At 45.6% G+C, this 16,748-nt stretch overlaps 1 non-coding gene and 1 pseudogene across 1 annotated transcript; both read left to right on the top strand.

Moving 5' to 3' along the window:
- LOC148143303 (uncharacterized) overlaps positions 1-16,748 on the top strand; it is a 29,638-nt pseudogene that overhangs the window by 4,429 nt on the left and 8,461 nt on the right.
- trnan-guu (transfer RNA asparagine (anticodon GUU)) lies at positions 8,350-8,423 on the top strand. Its single transcript has one exon. It is a non-coding gene; the product is annotated as a tRNA-Asn (tRNA).

The following is a 16,748-nucleotide window of genomic DNA, read 5'->3' as shown; positions in this document are numbered from 1 at the left end:
CCCCTTGATACTCAAGAATGAGTGAATGGTGGAGCAGACTCAATGGGCTGAATGGCCTAATTTCACTTCCTGTGGTGTCACAGTTTCTCGTCGGCCCTTTCGTTTCTTGGTCCAGAAAGAGTTCTTGTTGACTCATGAAGTTTGGGAAGCTCTGGAGTTTACAGGTGCACACCACTCTCCTCTCTGCCTCCTCCCAGAATAACGATTCCTCCTGAGATACTGGCAGTTCTTGAGATCCCTGGATATCCCGGAATACAAATCAGTGTGTCTGGAAGTCTCTGCTGCTACCCTGGAACAGAAGGATTATGGGGAGAAAATTCAGAAATCCGAAGAGCAAAGAGACTTGGGACTTCTAGCCCAGGATTCTCTCAAGGTAAACTTACAGGCTGAGTCAGTAGTTAGGAAGGCAAATGCAACAATGGCATTTATTTTGACAGGACTTGAATATAAAAGCAGGGATATACTTCTGAGGATCTTTCAGGTTCCAGTCAGGCCACAATTGGAGTACTGTACACAGTTTTGGGCTCTATATCTCAGGAAGGATGTACTGACCCTGGAACATGTTCAGAGGAGGTTGATGAGAAAGGTCCCAGGATTGAAAAGCTTAACATATGAAGAACATTTGAGGACTCTGGGTCTATACTCAATGGAGTTTAGAAGATGACAAGGGAACTAATTGAAACCTACAGCATACTGAACAGCTTAGACAGAGTGGATGTTGGGAAAATGTTTCCATAGGTAGGAGAAACGAGGACCCGAGGGCTCAGCCTTCAAGTAAAGGGAAGACCTTTTGGAACGGAGATAAGGAAAACTTCTTCAGACAGACAGTGGTGTATCTATGGAATTCACTGCCCCAGAAGGCTGTGAAGGCCAGATCGTTGAATACATTTTCAGATGGGGATAACTAGTTTCTTGAGTATCAAGAGGATCAAAGGTTATGGGGAGAATGGGGTTGAGAAACTTATCAGCCATGATTGAATGGTGGAGCAGGCTGAATGGCATAATTTCTGCTCTTATGATATGCTGATGTGTGGAGGGGTGAGAATGGGGGAAAAGAGATAAAGAGGGGAACACAATTAAAGTGAAGCTGGGTACAGATACATAGGAAATACAATAATTGAACGATAAATTTCAGACCACATAGAAGCACTGGCATACAGAGGGATCTGGCCATATAGATCTCCAAAAGTGGCAATACAGGCGGGTAACGTGATCAAGAAGGCACACAGCACATTTGCCTTGAGTGTAAGAGTTGGCGAGTTATGTTACATCTATTTATTCCGGTCACATTCAGAATATTGCATGCATTTCTGGTCCCCAGACTACCAGAAGGACATGGATACTCTGGGAGAGGGTATAGAGAAGGTTCACTAGGACATTGCCTGGTCTGGAGGTCTCATTATGAGAAGAGATGGGATAAACCTGGATTATTTTCACTGTAAAGATGGAGGCGGAGGGATGACCTCAACAAAATGATGAGACACACAGATTGACTGGACGGGGGCGGCGTGGTGGCTCAATCATTAGCACTGATGCCTCACAGTTCGATTTCAGTCCCAGGTGACTGTCTGTGTGGAGTTTGCACATTCTCCCTGTGTCGATATGGGTTTCCTCCGGTTTCCTCTCACAATCCAAATGTGTAGGTTAGGGTGGAGTGGCTATGCTAAATTATCCCAATGCCCAGGGATTGGCAGGTTAAGTTGGATTGTCCATGCTTAAATTGCCCCACAGTGTTCAGGAATGTGAAAGTTAGGTACATTAGTGAGGGGTAAATGTCGAGTAATAGGGGTAGGGAAATGTGTCTATGTGGATTATTCTTTGGACGTTTGGTGTTGGGCCAGATAGTCTGTTAGATAGTCAGAGGCTTCCCCCCGCCCTCCCGGGTGGAAAAGTCAACTACAAGAGGGCACAAGTCCAAGGCGAGAGGGGGACAGTCTGGGGGAGAAATGAAAGGGAAGATTTTTCACACAGTTGGATGGTAGATGGAATGCATTGCCAGTGGATGTAGTGGTAAGAGGCACCTTAGCAACACTGAAGGTGTATCTGGATAGACACATGAATGGCAGGTGTATACAGGGACAGAAACCACGCATCGGCAATAAATAGCAGGTCTAAGTTAGGATTAAGAATTGGCACAGGCTTGGGCGGGGAGGGGGTAGGGGATAAATTGAACTTTCCAAAAGCATGGGATACCTGTATGCTGATGAAGGGTGGGTGGAGGCTCAGGTGGAGCATAAGCACTGATAGTGGCCAATTGGATCGACTGTGCTGGAGACTCAATGGGTCAGAGACAAACGTATCTACTTCAGATCTACCTGCACTTCAGCCGCTTCTGTGGACTGTTTCCGTAGGGAAGGTGCAATCCCAGGCTCAGAGAGCATCAACCCCCACTGGAAGTCAAGTGGGTGAGAGAGCGGCCAGTCAGCATAAAGGAACCCCTTACCCCTCCCACTTCACCCACTAAACGGGGTTCATGATGTGACTCTCAGCAGCGGTAACAGCAGAGTCCAACCCGAATCCCTGCACCGTCTCACTTGTGAAGTTGCTGGTATCTCCACAAGTTGCATGACTGGGTGAAGCCCTTCTCACACACTGGACAGGTGAACGGCCGCTCCTTGGTGTGGATGCACTGGTGTTTGCGCAGGGTGGAGGAATCACGGAAGTTATTGCTCCACACGGGACAGGTGAACGGCTTCTCCCCAGTGTGGACGCGGAAGCTGAGCAGCAGGTGGAGCCCTTCCCGCACACGGAGCAGGAAAACCGTTTCTCCCTGGTGTGCATCCGCTGGTGCGGCAGCAGGTGGTGTGACTGAGTGAAGCCCTGCCCACACACGGGGCAGATGAACAGGTTCTTGCTGGTGTGGACACACTGGTGGGCCAGGAGGTGGTGGAAACTGACTGCAGGTGAACAGCCGCTGCCCGGTGTGCAAACGCCGATGAATCTCCAGCGCAAATGGCGAAGGGATACCATTCCCACACTCCCCACATTTCCACGGTTTCTCCATGGTGCAGGTGCCCTCGTCTGTCTCAGACCTTAACAATCAGTTGAAAACTTGCTCACGCTTACAGCATGTGTGTGGTGTTACTGGTGAACCCTCTGATAATTGGAACACTCTCATTCAGTCTGTAAAGCTTGTTCCAGTCACTACTCGGGTGTGTGAGTATGTGAGACTCTGAGTTTCCAGCCACACTGACGTTTAAAACCTAACTAAGCAGACAGACCTTCTCCCCTTTGTTTTCAAGGCCATCAATATCCACGTCCTCGTGAATCAAGTGACTGTCAGACTTTGATGTGATGTTTGGTCTGAGATTTCGGCCACTAAATTCTTCTCTTGTAATATTCCAATGAAGTGATTGCAAAGGTCATCACAGTCAGTCCATGATAGAAAATCTGAACGTAATTCTAGTTACTGTGGAACATTCTTTCCACTCAATCCCAAAGAACTTTGTGTAGATCTACATGTAACTGTAAACCAACAGGGTTATGGGGCAGACTGCATACCTCCACGAAGAGTTCACATGGACTCAAGTTGTTGAATGGACCTCTGTCGTGCAGTATTGACACTCTTACTACAATATGCTGCAGTACGATATTACAAGCCCAGGAACAATTGCAAATCAGACAAGGTCTTTTCAGAAGTTGGACCATGAACTTCTGAAGCTGCTGCTGTTCTTCCTCTCCCTCTCTGAATGAAGATTGATCTTCACCCAGACTGCAACTTCCTTCCTCTGTCCAAATATTTGTGAACACATCCCTTTTTTTGAAGGATGGGATGTTTTCTGATCATCACAATTAAAGGGGTGTCTTCTCCCTGATATGCACAGGGACAGTCAGTCAGGGGAGGGCAGGGTCACGTCTTGTGTTGTTGTGTGGAATCTGTGACAGCTGCAACAATTCATCCCAACTCCTGTACTCAGTGCTCTGACTGGTGAAAGCAAGCATGCCGAAAGTCTTCTTCACTGCCCTGTCTACCCATGACTCCACTTTCTAGGAGCTATGAACCTGCACCCTTACATCTCTTGGTTTGAAATACTGCATATGAAACAGATTTGGTGCTTGTTGGTATGTGTTATTATTTGGTGCTTCTCTCGACTCTAATTCGGTATTTTACACTGAATGCCATGACTGATGAAAGCCACTGTGCCAAACATTTCTACCTGTGACTCCACTTTCAGAGAACTGTGAACATGTACTCTAAGATCCCTCTGTTCGACTACACTCCTTAATGTAGTACCATTCACCATGAAATTCCTACCTTGATTTGACTATACAAAATGTAAGACCTCACACTTATCTATATTAAACTCCATTTGTCATTAACCTTAAACCTATGCCCTCTAACTTTGGACTCCCCCACCCCAAGGGAGAAGACCTTGCCTATTTACCCTACCCATGTCCCTCATGATTTTATAAATGTCTTTAATGTCACCCCTCAGTCTCCAAAGCTCCAGAGAAAATAGCTCCAGTCTATTCAGCCTCTTCCTGTAGCTCAAACCCTCCAACCCTGGCAGCATCCTTGTAAATGTTTTCTGACCCTTTCAAGTTTCACAACACCCTTCCTGCAGCAGAAAGCACAGAATTGCATGCAGTATTGCAACAATGATGGAACCAATGTCCTCTCTGAAGAGGATTTTAAAACAATATTTATAACTACAAGCAAATCAGGTTAGTTGGGCATGACTTTCCCATAGCAGTTTGTTTTGGTTGTCCTTCATTAACCTATGCTTTAAAATATATAAGAAAATATTTTGAGGGATGGAAGTGTTGCTAGCACGTCCAACATTTGCTCCCCATCCCTCATGGCCTTTGGACTGAGCAATTGGCTACATGCTAGAAGGCAGTTGAGAGTCAATCACATTGTAGTAGGTCTGGAGCCACATGATGTGAGCGTATGCACGCGTGTGTAGGGTTGTGAATGGTAGATTTCCCTCCCTAAAAGAACACTTTCAGAACACTCTGTAATGATTGGACAAAAACAACAGTTCTGGCAGCATCTGTGAGGAGACGACAGTGTTACTGTTTTGAGTCCGGTGGCCCTTCAAAATTAGGCTGGATTCAAAACATTGACTGTTTCTTTCCATAGATGCTGCCAGACCTGCTGCATTTCCCCAGCAATTGTGCCTTTTGTTGCTGATCTCCAACATCTGCAATTCATTGTCTTAGCCAATAATGGTTTCCTGGTTGCCAGTACAGAGACAAACTCTCACTTCCAGATCTTTTTAATCGTTGAAAATAAAGTCCACGAGCATCCATGATGGGATTTTAATCTTTATTCTCAGAAGACCGAGATCTCTGGGCTACTTAACCAGTATCACGAGATCACAATCTTCCCTTCACTGACAGTGACATTGACAATCTTGTCCTGAATATCTTTCTTTATTCATTCATGGAACGTGACACTTGGTCTCCCAAAAACTAACCAAGCGCCAATTCAGAGGGCAGTTAAGAGTCAACCAAATGACTTTGGATCAAGAGTGACACATTCACCAAACTGGGAAAGGACTGAAGATTTCCTTCCTTAAAAAAAGGTTATTAGTGAACAAGATAGGTACTTATGACAATTGATAAGATCACCAAAGCAGCGATAAGTTTATATTCCAGATACATAAATTGATTTCAAATTGCATCGGGGCCATAGCAGCATCAATTTGAAACTCCAGATATTAAATCCAGTAACAATGTCCAAATGCCACCAACTCCCTACAACCTCTCGGCTTCCCAACACTGACTGGTCTGTAATTGCCCGTTGCATCCTTTTCCACCTTACTATTTACTATTCAATTCAGCCCATTGAGTTGACTCTGCCATTTATTCAGATCACGATTATTCTGGGAAACATTTACTCCATTTTGCTGCCATTTCCCCATAATCCTCAATTCGCTTACTGATTAAAAAAAAACTATCTCAGCCTTGAATGCACGTAACAACCCGGGCTCAACAGCCCTCTGTAGTATCAAGTTCCACAGATTTACTGCCCTCAGGAGAAATTCCTATCTGTCCTAAACATGCAATCTCTTATTTGGAGGTTACTTCCTCTGGTCCCAGACTCACCCACTTTTCCACGTCTAGCCTGTCAATTCTCCTCAGAATATTGTACGTGACAATAAGGTTACCTCTAATTCTTCTAACTTCTCATAAGCACAGGCCCAACGTTTTCAGTTCTCCTCATAACACATTCTTTCCATCCCTGATATCATCATGGTCAACCTTCTCTGCACTGCCTCCAATGCCAATATATCTTTCCTCAGGTAACGGGCCCTAAACTGTTCACAGTATTCAGTTGTGAACTGACTAATGCCTTACATAGGTTCACTATAACCTCCCTACATTTCTACTCTATTGAAAAGGCCAACCTCCCATTTGCCTCCCTATTACTCACTGAAATTGGATGAAGAGATTCGTGGACGTGATTCCAAATCCCTCTATTCTAAACCTTTCTCCATTTAATATTCAGTTCTTCACCTCCTGACAAACTGTATTACCTCATTTTCCCATCTGCCAAGCTTTCGCTCATTTGCTTAACCTGTCTATATCCCTCTACAGATATCTAATGTCATCCTCACCACCTGCTTTCACATCAACTGTCTCTTCTGCAAATTTAGCAATAGTACCTTCACTTTACTTATCCAAGTAATTCGTATATATATTGTAAATAATGTTGGCCCCAGCGCTGATCCCTGTGGTACACCACTAGTTACAAGTTGTCATCCTGAACATGCCCCTTACCACAACTTTGGTAGTTAGCCAATCCTCTATCCATGCTAACATACAGCCTCCCAACACCGTGGGCTCTTTGCTTACTATTTCATGAGATGTGAATATCATTGGCTGTGCCAACAACTCTTCCCAAACTGACCTTGAAAAGGTGGTGCTGAACTGCCTCTGAAATTGCTTCACAAATATGGTGTGGACTGCAACAATGTTCAGGAGTGATTTCCAGCATTTTGGTCAATAACAAAGAAACAATGCGATATATCTTGCAGTCGGAATCCTGTGTTCACACTTGTTTGTTCTTGGTGGTTGAGGTCATGACTTGGAAGGTGCTTTTGAAGAACCACCACTCATGCAATCAAGCCAGACTAATAGATTGTGGCCCCAGACTCTGCCATTTTCAGTTTCCTCATCAATCTACATTCTTTCCAGCGAAGTTTCAGTCTCAAACCGCCACGCAATGCCATCTGTTACGGCTTAAAAGATAAGAATACACATGATTACCAACCGTATTTTGGGTTGTATAAATATTTGCCCGCCAGAATTATTTTCCAAAAGACTTTAATTAAACTGGGGGACAGCATGAAATGGTTTGTTGGTCAGACTATAATCATCATCCTCAAAGGAGACAATGCCAGTAATACCATTGAACTCGTCTTTTTGTTTAAAAAGCACAAGTTCTTGATTTATTTTTACAACTTCCTGGCATTCACACCTGCACATTCAATGTCAAACTCAGACAACATAAATGAAATTACACCATTAATTTTGTTTTACAACAATCCAACAGATTAATTAATAATACACAGTGAATACAAGGCTGATTAATGTGAAATTAAATTTGACTGAAAATGTAAAATCGAGATGAGAGATAACAAATGGGGGAAGGGCAGAAGGCAAGAAATGCAGCATCATAGAAGGTGCTCCTCCAGGGAGTGTATTTTACCAACTACAACTGCTCAATATAAACAAACACTCTGACATGACCCTCCGGTTTTAATGTAAACCATAGCCCCATACAGTAGGTACCATTTAAATAAGTTAATAGATACAAGCCTTGAGCAAATCCAGCCTCCAGCCGGGACCCCGCTTCTTGGAGCTTGGAGAGGGGTTCCCACTCATTCATTCAACAGGAGGCGGCTCAATTTACTGTAATGGGCACGGAGGGTACAGTGGTCGTGTCTCATGTTGAGGAGGAAGCTGTTTCCTCTCATTCAACAGAAGAGGACCTATCTACTCGAGTTTTTATTTTGTGGTGAAGCTGTCGTCTCCCATAGAGCCCTGAGACTCAGGTTCAAATCCCACTGCTGCAGTGTGTGTAATAACATTACTGCCCAAGCCACGTGCCAATTGGCATAGGGATAAGAAAATTAGGGAAGTAAACACGTCAACCTGTTCAATGCTATCTCCAATCATTTCACTTCCTGTCCCATTCGTACTCCAGGGAGCCCAGCCTCGTTTAATGAAGGTTCTTTTTGAGAAGTTTAGTCGGGCATTTTTGCACAAGTCAAGTTAAGAAAGCCGGGATCTCTCGCAAGACTGCGCGGTAGACAACAACTGTAATTCTAGGCGGGGAAGCTGAATTATGAATTCACTAATAGCCTCCCCTAAGCGATGGTGCAGCGCATAACGTCGCCTGTCTCTGTGGCGCAATTGGTCAGCGCGTTCGGCTGTTAACCGAAAGGTTGGTGGTTCGAGCCCACCCAGAGGCGGTGTGTTCTCTTGGCTTCGAAGCTGAACGCTTTTAATGGGGTCAGGAAAATGTTCCCCAAACGGAAATCCTCTCCACAAAGGGGTTTCTGAATTGAATTCATGTTGAACGTAAGGGACTGCGGATGCTGAGAGGCCGAAACAAAAAGAGAATCTCGGCAGGTTTGACAGTACGTGTCGGAGAAAACAGAATTTTGAAATGTTGTCTCTGATTCTCTTTCCACAGATGTTGCCTGACCTGCTGAGTTCCTCCTGCAATTTCTAGTTTTGTTTTTAACGGAAAGTTCATTTCACCTTTTGGGATGAAACACCTCGACTCGCCATGTGCAGATATTTAACCCTTTCGAATCACTGTGAAGTGATTGGATTCAAACAAACTCTGCGATGATTCACTCTTTCTCAGCTCCACAGGCAGACAGACCTGGGAAGTGAAGCTGTCAGTGTGGTTCTGTATTCGTGGGCCGAGTGTTTCATGCGATGGACTTTAAATCCATTGCGGTCTCCCCACGCAGGTGTGAACCCTGCCGACTACAAAATGAGAAATGTCGTCGAAAAGAAAGGGAGCTTGCTCCCCGGCTTCTTCTTTAAGATTCAAATCAGTGGAGGGGGAAAAATATTTCACTCACATTGGGACTGGTGGGAATCTGCAACCCACTGCCTGTTCGGGTGGAACAAGCAGATACCCGCAGAGCTTCTTTTGAGGCTATGAGCAAAGTGTTTGGAAATGAGACTAGAACAGTGAGGGGCATGAAATCGTGATCGAAATGAAGCAGGTACCTGAGGACAAGGGTGTTTCCTTTGCCAGTGTAAGATACTGCTTCACAAAGTTGGGCCTGTGGAAGGGAATCAGTGACGGTGATTATCTTTGGTTATTCACCTTGTGAATGTTCCCATTGCTGCGCATGTCCGTGATAACGTCAGAACTCTGCAGCATGGTGGCGTTAGATACGCACAGGGCCTGGGCGCAATGGATGACGCATCTGACTCCACCGACCTGTTTGAAATGCAGCTCACAGCTTCTTCACACACCCCAATTAATCTTTCTCATTGTCCTGAAGCCGGCATACGGTTTGAAATCCCGATCTGCGGGAATGGGAATCTTTTCACTGTCTCGCGTCAGTGAGTGTCCCCGAGAACATCGGAGTCACGTCACAGCGCTGTCAGATGAGGGGAAGCTGAAATAGCCCCACACGCTGCTCACGGGCACATTTTACTTTCCCCAACTCAACACCTCAACCACTGCGGCTCCTGGGAGTGGAAAGGAAACAATCACCAAAACCCAGTCTTAGCTTTGTGAATCTTCTGAAAATCAGCAAACGTTCATCTCTTCGGATTTTCTATCCTGGGCTGAGAGGGATGGGTTTTGTCACTCTTTTGTAGGACATTGCAAGTGGATGTTTTGCAGAAAAGCACCACAATGCCATCTGATTAATCAGGACCTGGATGTTTTCGGTCTTTGAATGTAAGTTTTGTGCTCCAGAACTTTGTTGTTCACAGTTTATAATACTTATCTTCCCAGTCCCCTGTATCACTTGTAGAAAATGTTTAATTTGCGTCTTGTAATCCTTTTACTGTCTGCTAATGAGGATAGCGTTTCCGTGTTTTACCTAAATTATCTTGACCTTGCATACCTCAAGCCTCAAACTAATTTCACGAGAAAGCTTTTCCAGTTCAAAAGCCAACTGTTAATGATGGCTCTGTTTCTTGTCACGTATCCAATTTCAGATCGATGCTGTTAATGTCCCTTTTATTCCTTCAGATCCAGGTTTCGCTCACAGGGCTAGAACAGAACTGTCACCAAATACATTTACCAATCTACGTTCATCCTACCGATTGTATGAGCATCATCAACACTTCTCATCAAAACAACTCGAGAGACTTTCATCACAATTTTATGTGAACAGTTCTACATTAGCTTTGCTGAATGAACCCCAAATTTCTTGAAGTGGCTCCTTATTTTCAGCCCTGATTATTAATCTCTCTATGCATGGGAATGGATCCTTCCCACCCGCTCTATCACTCATCAATGTGTGTAGTTCAGTTCGATCTCCCATCAGCCTCCTCTGTCTTGATCAAATCCAGGGCAACAGGATACGTTGGGGCTATGGCGCGGACAGGACAAGCCCAATACACACCTTTCCTGTTAGAACCATTCCATGAGAAATTTTGCACCATAACTTTGGGCGTGCAGTTGTGGCCGAACACTTAAGGTGTTGGCGTAGAGATCTTGTGGGGCTCCCTCGCCCAGGCTGGTAACCTGCTGACTGTGCTTTCTTCGCTGGCGATTTTAAATGACTTCCTGTTGGTTGCATTATCGCTCAAACTTCACAACACCCGTCTCAATAAAGTCCCGTTTTCTCATGTCTGGGAATTGATTGCCATGCAGGTAACTCTGGTTCTGAACAAACAACGTACCAGCCTCACAACGTCAGCTCTGTTTACCTTTCCACAGATGCTGCTCGACCTGTTGGCTTTCTGCAGTATTCTCTGTGTTTATTAGGCACAAGTGCTGCTTTTCATTCAAGAACTTCAATCCCTGTCCTCTGGTAACTGACTCTGGCCAGTGGCAATTGATTCTTCTGATCATTAATCTGCCCATTCCCACCGCTTCTTTTCCCATCATTACCAACAGCCCCAGGAAATCTCCAGTTAACCTTGTTTGCTCCAAAGCGAACATTCCCAACCCTGGGAATGTCTCTCCAAAATGGAAATTCCTCATCCCTGGACATGACGCAAGGGGTACAATTGGGAAGAGATTTTGGCAAAATATTCTCAGTTAGGAAATGGAAAAATGTTCATGAAGCAAACCGGAAATCCCAGTCTCCAGCTTTGTAAATCTTTAGAAATTCTTTGGGAAGCGGATTTGAAGGAGAATGAAAGATGACCTGTCCCACTGAGCAGAGACAGTGCAGACACCGTCCCCTTGTTGAAGAGGCCGGGAGATTGACTCTGATGTTCTCGGGACATGAACTGATCTGAGACATTGAAAGAATTTTCGTTCCTGCACATCAGGAATTCAAACCCCTTCTCGCCTCCGAGCCAATGAGAGAACTCGGGAACAGGCAAAACACTGAAAGGCTCGAAGGGCGACGGCCCCGGAGAAAGAAAGCTAGTTCCTCCTGACATGGATGTGTCTTCAGAGGGTCGGATCAGACTGTCCCCGGTGTCTCCACAATAAATCTCCCAGGCTTTGTTATGGAAAAGTAAAACTGATAGACGACAATTGTAATTCTAGGTGGGGAGGCTGAATTATGAATTCACTAATAGCCTCCCCTAAGCGATAGATATACTTTGCGAACACCTGGAAAACATTCTTCCAAACGTACCTGGGGAATTTCGGTCTGAGGGCTATTGAACTTTAAGTGGAAGGACGGGAAGTTTGCCTCGAGGCTGTGCAATGTGGAGATGTGTTCCCCATGTTAACTGATAGTGGTTGACCATCCCAGTACTTCCCGATGCAGGGTTGCCCTGACCCACCCGGAGGTTTCTTTGATAAACTGTCCCGGGGCTTCCAGCCGTACCGTGACGTCATAGGGCGAGCCCCCAGTGATGGCCTGCAGCTGCTGTGATACAATAATGATGCTGGCCCCGGAACATGAATACAAATTAGTTCATGAGTCACGTGGTCCTGACTCATTCTATGGAACGTTCTTTCAACTTCACGGATTTATAATTGAGAGAAGTGGGCAGGGCTTACACCTCGGTTCCACTCTTCCTTCACTCTCAACACCCTACACCCACCTCCCATAGTGCCAAGGCACTTTCCCCTGCAACCGCCGAATGTGTAACACCTGCCCATTTACCTGCTCCCTCCTGAATATCCAACGGCTCAAACATACCTGCCAGGTCAAGCAGCACTTTACCTGCACATTTGCCACAACCTAGTCTACTGCATTCGCTGCTCACAGTGTCGTTTCCCCAACGTAGCATGATGCATAAACTGGGTGACTGTTTCGCAGGACATCTCAATTCTGCCCGCAAAAAAGGCCCTGAGTTTCTGGTTGCCCGCCACGTTAACACGCCACCCTGTTCCCTGGCCAACACCTCAGTCTCAGGCATGTAGCAGTGTTCCAGCAAAGCTCAGCTCCAGATGGAAGAACAACGCCTCATTTTCCACGAAGACTCTCCAACCCCACCTTCAGTTCCATGATTTTAGGGCCTGAAATCCGCCATGTCCTATTCTCTCCTATTCACGTAATGTCGTCCTTAGCAGCTTTCCTGTATAAGGGCGCTCTGTTCTGCACCTCGCCTTCTAATTTGCTTCCCAAAAAACTCAACATAAATATTTCACATGGATATACTGGCCCAATCTGCACAGCTGAGGTGACACACTCGTGGAGGTCTTTGTGGTCTTCCCCTGTTCTCTGTACCCTATGTTGAGGAGCGCAGTGCTTGTCACTGGCCACCTGGGTATCAGAAAAATGGTTAGAAACAAAACGGTTGAATTATCTGCCAGTGGAGAGAGCCCGGTTCCTGGGGACGGGACAAACAGCAGCAGGGAGACTGAATGAGAAGCAGCTGTTCTGGAAACTGTTTGCCGCTTGCAATTCTAAGAGCAATCTCAAATGTATTTCACACTGAGCAAGTCTCAGCTAGTTCAAGAGGTGGGGCGGGTACGGGCGATGGGGTGCGCCTGGTATCCAGCTCGTTGGTCTAGGGGTATGATTCTCGCTTTGGGTCTTCTACTGCTCCGACTTGCCAGAGATGCGGTGTTTGAGGAATGTCAGCAATGAAGCGAAATTGGAAAATTGGGACTGCCCTCCACGGAGAACAGAAGCCTTGCAAATCATGAGAGGCCTAGTCACAGGAAATAATGTTGTGAAAATGCTCCCACACCTGAAAGGATCCACAACGATTCGGCAGAATTTTAAAGTCAGGAGGGAAAGAAGTAAAAGTGACATTAGGAAGAACGTTTTCGTACAGGGAGTGGTTAGGGTCAGTAAATCCCTATCTGACATTGACAAAGATGAAGATTCAATGGACCCGAAAGGGAATTCGGTGGTCATGTTCAGATGTGCAGATTTGCACGGAAAAGGCACAGAAATACGAACTGAGACACACGTTTACTAACAGTGTAGAACCAGCAGAGCGAAGGTGGGCCGCATGGCCACCGTCTGCGCTGTGACACATGTTGTGATTCGGTGTGAAATCACAGTTCGATCAACAGAATGTGGGAATTTAGAAATAAGTTTATATTTACACAGCCTCCATACGTCCGCGAAACAGCATATTACACGACAGCAGTGGAGGTCTTTGACATCAGGCTCGAACGTGCATGCCACACTGCAGACAAAAGGCTGAAGGGATCTGTGGAAAACACTCCGCGTGGGAAAGTAGAGGGGCGCAGCAGGAGGGTGCTGGGTTCATGTCCCTCGATTGAAACTATCGTCTGCTATTGCTTCCCTTTGTAACGGTACTCTGTTCTATATCTTGCCTTTGCCTCTGCTTCCCAAATCTTCGAGCATCTGAGCTGAATATGTCACTAAACACTGGCCCAACTTACACAATTGAGGGGAAGTGCTTGTGGAGATTTAAGTTGCTTTCCGCCAGTCTAGCGATATGATTCTCGCTTTGGATCTAGAGTAGGGTGCATGTGCGAGAAATTCCCGGACGAGCCTTCATTTCGGAAGTTGTCTTGTGCCGAAACGCCAGCGCAATTTTCTCCAAAAGCACATTTATTAAACGGGATCGGGCTTCCTGAAGTAGGGATGGGGCCGAGCTCCCATTACAGCGAACAGGGTAAAAGGAAACACTTGCTCAAAGTGAAAACAAGCATTGCACATCGTTCGCCCGCGCATGGCGACTCTGAATGAATCCTCCAGCTGCATTATTGCTCAATTGTGAGCGTGAAATTTCAGGAAGCGGGGAAGTGAAGTGATTGCAGACAGCGCTGAACAGGTTGACGTTAATGGTGCCGTGTATGAGGATTGTCAGCAATGAAGGTAGATTGGAAAGTTGGGACAGTTCTCCTTGGAGAACAGTAGGTTGAAAGCTGGCCTGATTGACGTTTTTCAAGTCATGAGGTTCTAGACAAAGAATAAAGTAGTTCAAATGCTCCCACGCCTGAAAGGATCGACAACGATTCAGCAGAGTTTTAAATTCACGAGGAAAATAATTTGTGTTAATGTTTTTTTTCTCAGTGTTGATGTGACTATCTCTGCAAGCAAAGTGACTCAGATTATGTCGGAGGGAAGTTTGAGTGTGTCTATCTGTGTATGAATGACAAGCTGTCTGCAGTGGCACACATTGTCCCGGAAGCGTGTGTCTGAAAGTTTCTTTATAGCTGTCTGTGAATCTGATTTTGTGCCTGTGCGTGTTGGTGTGTGCCCAGTTCTGCCTGCAATGGGACAAACTTTGATTCACCACGTTTATAATTCATTCTTTCAAAGTCAGAGTTTCTCTCTCTCTCTGAGAAGTACAGTAACACAATGCCGCCTTCTGCTGGCCTACCCATTTGACATCACAAGCGCCACATTTCGCTGTTCCACTGCATCTGTTTCCTGGTCCTCCTGCGGCGGGGGAGGGGGGGGGGGGGTGTGGAGATCCATCAGAATTTTATTGAGAACAGCAGCAGCAGCACACAGCTGCCTGAGTCAGGTGTGAACTCAGAAGGTGGGATGACTGATTAAATGCTTTCCCAGAAAAGCAGCAGGTAACAGCTTCTTACCAGTATGTATTCGTTGGGGTTTCAGAAAGTTTTTTGAATGGACAATTTTTTTCCCACACACAGAGAGGGGAATGGCCTCTCCCCAGTGTGAACGTACTGATGTATCAGCATTTCATGTCTGTGTTTAAAGCTTTTCTCTCAATGTGAACATTTGAAAGGTCTCTCAGTGTTAACTAGTTGGTGTGCTTAGAGGTTGATAACAGAGAATGCCTTGTTACACTCAGAGCAGGGGAATGGTCTCTCCCCAGTGTGATCTAACTGGTGTGTCAGCAGGTAGGATGAGTCACTGAATCTCTTCCCACACTCAGGGCAGATGAATGGCCTCTCCCCACTGAGTGCGTTCTTGTTTCTCAAGGACGGGTGATTGATTGAATGCCTTCCCACAAACAGTAGATGAATGACTTATCTCCAGTGTGACTGCATCAATGAATTTCCAGCATGTATAGACATTTGTATCCCTTCCCATAGTTTGCACATTTCCATGGTTTCTATGGTGTAGATCATGTCTCTCCATATTGGATGATCAGCTGATTCCTCACCCAGACACAGGACAGGGTTAATAGACTTATAGAATCCCTACAGTCCACAAGTCCACACCAACCCTCTGGGGATAAAGACATCCAGACCTATTCTCCTACCCCATTACTGAACATTTACCCTTGACTAATGCACCTAACCTACACATCCCTGAAAACAATGTGCAATTTTACAAGGGAAGGGATTCAAACAAGGTCCATTCACCTAACCTGGCCATATTTGAATTGGGAGAAGAAACCGGAGTACCCAGATGGAGCTGGCACAGACCCAGGGAGAATGTTCAAACTCCACAGAGACAGTCGCCTGAGGCTGGGATTGAGCCACTGTGGCGATACAATCTCTCCCTGCTGTGAATGGTGGGATGCTATTCAATCTGTGGAACTGGTGCAGGACTTGTCCATCTGTCACTGAGTACACTGATGTTTGCAAACTTTTCCCACAGACAAAAATTGACAATCTAATGGTTTTCAAATCCTGATGAATTGACTCACTCTAAGATCCGTAAATCAGGAAAAATTAGAGATTGAGAAATCGTACTGTTTAAGATACTAAAAGGAGTAAAGAATCATAAAAACCTTATAGTGTGGAAGAAGGCCGTTTGAATTCACACCCATCCTCTGAAGAGCATCCCACACAGACTCACCCCATATCCCTGCATTCCCCATGGCTTACCCACCCAGTCTGCACATTATGGGCAATTTAGCATGGCCAACCCACCTAACCCATATACCGTTGAATTGTGGGAGGAAACAGGAGCACCGAGAGGAAACCACACAGACATATGAAGAAAGTGCAAACTCCACGTAGTCACCCTAATCTGGAATCAAACCCAGGTCACCAGAGCTGAGAGGCAGCAGTGTTAACCATTTGTCTGAAAGTCACTCAAATACTGACCGTGAAACATTACTGGACTGTCATGAAAAACTCAACTAGCTGACAAATGTCCTTCAGGGAAAGGGCGCGTTCTGGCCCTCCACAATACTCAGCCCTCAATGAGAGTAGAGATAGTGAGAGCAGTGGGATACTTACAGATAGTTTCCTCCATCTCTATCACAGGAATAACTGACAGATCCCCACTTCAAGAAGATCAAGATCAGAGTGTATGAAGAAGCATCACCGATAA

This window comes from Chiloscyllium plagiosum, unplaced genomic scaffold (assembly GCF_037043375.1).
Source record: "Chiloscyllium plagiosum isolate Xiang-an unplaced genomic scaffold, Cpla_swu_hap1 HiC_scaffold_27, whole genome shotgun sequence".
NCBI lineage: Eukaryota > Metazoa > Chordata > Chondrichthyes > Orectolobiformes > Hemiscylliidae > Chiloscyllium > Chiloscyllium plagiosum.
The sequence above is the reverse complement of the archived record's forward strand: the minus strand, read 5'-3'. Positions and strand labels throughout refer to the sequence as shown.